The following is a 5,044-nucleotide window of genomic DNA, read 5'->3' as shown; positions in this document are numbered from 1 at the left end:
CCCCCACCCCAAGAGTACCCAGGGACTAAACTACCAACCAAAGAGTACGCATAGAGGACCCATGGCTCCAGCTGCATATGTAGCAGAGGATGGCCTTATCTGGCATCAATGGGAGGGAAGGCCTTTGTCCTGTGAGGACTTGATGCTCCAGTGTAGGGGAATACTAGGGCAGTGAAGCAGGAGTGGGTAGGTGGGTGGGAGAGCACCCTCATAGAAGCAGGGGGAGGGGGAATGTGATGGGGGTTTTCAGAGGAGAAACCAGGAAGGGGAATAACATTTGAAATGTTAAATAAATAAAATAACCAATAACAATAAAAAATACTTTACTTCTGTTCTTGGACTCTGGATTGATCATATGACTTATTTTGGCCAATAAAATGCTATGCTACAGTATTTGCAAATTTTAAGCCAGGACCCTTTGTAGACTTTACTAGCTCTCTTGTAAGCTTGTTGAATGACTTCATACAAAAGTCTAGACTGGGCTGATTAAGATCCAAAGGGATCTTATTGCATCCTAGCCAACAACCAGCTACTTTTGGTCAACTTGGCCACCTATCACTGAGCTAACAATTAGTTCAGCTGAGAGTTAAGAACCACCAAACTTATTGCAGCTCCTAATGTGGAACCACAGAATTAGGAGTTAAATAAAAGGTTATTATTATAAATAGGATGTGTTCTGGAATATGGTTATACTGCTTACTGCTAAGTTCAAGAAACATGGTTATAAACATTCCCAATGGCTAAACATTTTTGGATTCATTTGTTCCTGTTCTTGTTCTTCTTGTTCTTCTTGTTGTTTGTTTGTTGTTGTTGTTGTTGTTGTTCTTCCTCTTCTAATAATAGTAACAACAATAATAATATGTATGTATATATGCTTTACTTTTATATTTGATATTAACATATTTTATTATAGAACATTTGAAAAATACTGACATATGAAAGGAGAAAGGAAATAAAAATATATGAAACTTTACTACAAAAGAACCCCAGGTGCAATATTGGTGTATATTTTTCCAGTCCATTTTTTTACATGTAGATTTATTTTTATATTATTTTATGTATTCTCTTTTTAACATAAAAGTTTTTTTTAGATTATTCTTACCTTTCCAATGCAATTCACAACTTGCATTTTAAAACATGTCAGCTTAGTAGTCCATTTTACTTATATAGTAGTTTTATATTTTTAAAAAATAGACATCTATTATTTTATTTTAGATTTCAAAACTTTTTCATTCAGTATATTCCTATTGTTTGCCCCCTTCAACTCCTCATAGAGCCTTCCCTACCCATCCTTCCAACCCACTTTATATTTATTTTCTCTCTTAAAAAAAAGAAGAAAAACAAAAAAGCACACATACCAAAATCAACCAAGCAAACAACAACAACAAGGACAACAAAAACAACCAATAAAACTAATAAAAATCAAATGCCAGAACCTTTGTTTTGTGTTGCTCAATTATTCCCAATTATGCAGCCTGACTTAGGCTGTTGATATAGCCAGTGTCAACTCCACTATAGAAGACTGTCTTTCCTCTTGTAGCAGCTATCAGTGGTATACAGCTTCTCAGTGGGATGGGGATTTAGGCTCATTTCCCTTTCTCCATGCTAAGGCTGTTTTTCCCCTAGCTTGAGCTTGTCAGGTCAGCATATTAAGCATGCTCTCACGACCTCTGTGAGTTCATCTGTGCATCAGCTTTGGTTTCCCCATAGAGTCCCCCACTACCTCTGCCTCTGACAAATTCTCCTCTTCTTTTTCTGGGTAGATCATGGAGTCATTTTACTCAAGCCTAATTTAGGTGTTGTGGGTAAGGGCAATTTTTTGTATATGATTAATATGTATGCTCACTGCAGATTTTAAATAACAATTACCCTTGATAATACAATGGCTTCGTATAGTTAATCAAGACTTGAGTGGAAATTGCTGTTTGCCTGTAAGACAGAAATTCTTCTTTGAGGCTGCAGTATCAACTCCTGCCCTAGTTTCTAGACCCCTGATCTACTCTCCTTCCTTTAGACTGTCAGTCCCACAATCAGGCATTCTGGCTCCTTAGAATAAAACCTGAATACATATATCCTACTTGATTAGTTTCTCTGTGAAACACTGACTGGTGTCCCTGAGTGAAAGAGGAACGACTCATAAATTTTAATGAGTATTGCCAAATAGTCCCTTGGGGGGCTGTAATAATTTATACACCACAAGTTATATTAACAGCTTCCTTTTCTCTTACCACCCCACCAACTTAGCGTGATACTAAGCATTTGCCTGTGTAATGAGTCCAAGACAGAATCTTCTTTTAATTCTGCAATTCTATTCGCTAGATGAATGAATGGTTTGGCCAACGTATTCCATGTGATTTTGATTGACAGGAAGTAGGAACATTACTTTCCCACCCAGTGAAATCTGTTATCACATTCTATGAAGTTGGTAAGATGGACATTTTGATACTATAAAACAATACCACTGTCAGGTGCTTAAAATAGATACACAAGCATTTTAGATTCCACTTCAGATGCATCCCTGCTAAAGGCATGCAAGAGTTTCATGCGCATACATCTCATTATTGTATGTTTATTACCCATTAGTCTGAAATACTGCTTTAATCAGAAGTTAATGTCGGGGTAATTGTCTGATTCTAAATCTCCTGTCATGCTCCACTGTTCTGGCGTCTTGGGTTTGATTCCTACAGCTGTCTATTTCCCAGAGGATGGGAAAACAGAGGAAAGCACTTTCTTTTGTTTATCATTTTCATAGATGTTTTCCTCATAGGTAAACATGGGATAATTTATATTATCACTGCAGTTACTTTCCATAATTGATTTATTAACTGCCATGCCACCGATGGAATCCAGGGCTTATTTAGATTAGGGCTGCACCACTGAGCCATGCCTTCAATTTAAACAGAGTTTTATTTCTCTCTCTTTGGATTTGACATCTAAAACCACACTTCTTAGATTTATTTATTTTATAATTTTATATGCATATGTGTTTTGCTTGTATGCATGCGCATCACCTATGTATCTCCTGCCCACAGAGGTCAAAAGAGGGCTTCAATATCCTAGAACTGGTGTTGCAGACAGTTGTGAGCTATCATTTGGGTGCTGGAATTTGAACGCAGGTCCTCTGAAAAAGCAGTCAGGACTCTTAACCACAGAGCTATCGTTCCGTCCTGCTTTGAGATTGTAGTTCCATGTTGCTAAGTATGTAGAATACCTTATAAATAACTGACATACTGATAATAGGAGCTTTTCACTTAATACTTTAAAATAAATTTCTTTCTTTAAAACCACAACAGTATCATTATACATATATTATACAATTATCACTTTCAAGATTTTATAGTATTTATTTTTATTTGGAAAAATTAATACTACTGGCCAACTCTGAAAAGATAATGTTCAATATTTCCACTCAGCTGGGCAGTGGTGGCACATACCTTTAATCCCAGCACTGGGGAGGCAGAAGCAGGTATATCTCTGTGAGTTCGAGGTAGCCCTGGTCTATAGAGAGACACAGGGTTATACAGAGAACTCTGTCTTGAAAAAGCAAAAATAAACAAATGAACAAACAATAAATAAAATAAATTTATTTCTTCATGATTTAACATCTAAAATATCTATAACAGATATAATGTCAGTCAGCAATGGATATATATAAATATTTCTACATAATAGTGTGTGAGAACGAATTTATTGTAATACTGACTTTAGTCCCAACCTCTTCTAATGATTTCTTTTCCTATGTTTTTGTTTGTTTGTTTGTTTTTTAGCAGAAAGGATCTGGCTTGGGGCTTGCATGCTAGGCTAGCACTCTACCATTGAGTTACCTCCCCAGCTCTAATAAATGCAAGGACAGGCATAGGCTCAGGCAAGCAAAATGGCTTCTGAAATTTGTTTGTTTTTATTGCTCAAATCTATCTACTAATGACCATGCTTTTGAAAAAATCACCTGTAGTGTTCATTGAAACCTAGAACCAGGGCTCCATGGTTAAGAGCAACTTGCTGTTCATCTAGAAGATCAGAGTTCAATTCCCAGCACCCACACAGCAGTAGTTTGGAACTCCAGCGTCAGGAGATCCAACACTCTCACACAGACACATGTTCAGGAAAAACACCAATTCACATTAAATAAAAATAAATCATTTCTAAATAAAAAATTCAAATCTCCCTCTTCATAAGCTGACCCAGTAGGTGTGGCCCAGTCCAAATTTGCCTCTCTTACAAACTATGAGATGTTGCTGCTGTCTGTAGACAAACAGCACTGTACTAATTTGTGAAAGCCAGCCCAAAGAAGCCCTGTTATTTTCCGTCTAAGGAATCTGCGTCGCATCTTACCTGTGGCTTCAGTCAGTGGAAAGAGAGGCCCATTGGTCTTGCAAACTTTATATGCCTCAGTACAGGGGAACACCAGGGCCAAGAAGTGGGAGTGGGTAGGTAGGGGAGTGTGGGGGGGAGGGTATGGGGGACTTTTGGGATAGCATTGGATTTTTTTTTTTTTTTTTTTCGAGACAGGGTTTCTCTGTGTAGCCCTGGCTGTCCTGGCACTCACTTTGTAGACCAGGCTGGCCTCGAACTCAGAAATCCGCCTGCCTCTGCCTCCCGAGTGCTGGGATTAAAGGCGTGCGCCACCACGTCCGGCTGGGATAGCATTGGAAATGTAAATGAAGAAAATACCTAGTTAAAATTAAAAAAAAATATATTTTGCACTCCACCCACTTCTCTCATTGTAGATGTTACAATAGCACATATTGTTCTACCTTAATTTTCATTTATAGCACACACACACACACACACACACAGGCCTTTTAATATATGTGTGGGTGCTGGGTCCACTGCAATAAGATTCTTGGTATTCGATCAGTGCACTTAGCCCAGAAACCCTTGAAAAACATCTCTCCTTCTTTCATAAGGATGACATACTTAACTGCATCAGTAGTGATCAAGAACAAACATGATTTCTGAACTGCTCTTGTAGCTAAGTTTCATGCTGACTGAAGGGCATTAAGAGGACACCATCATATGGGGCGTCTCAAGAGCTTGCTTAGGA

The sequence above is a fragment of the Mus caroli genome, unplaced genomic scaffold (genome assembly GCF_978045245.1).
Source record: "Mus caroli unplaced genomic scaffold, Mus_caroli_1 scaffold_2, whole genome shotgun sequence".
In the NCBI taxonomy this organism is placed as follows: domain Eukaryota; kingdom Metazoa; phylum Chordata; class Mammalia; order Rodentia; family Muridae; genus Mus; species Mus caroli.
The sequence above is the reverse complement of the archived record's forward strand: the minus strand, read 5'-3'. Positions refer to the sequence as shown.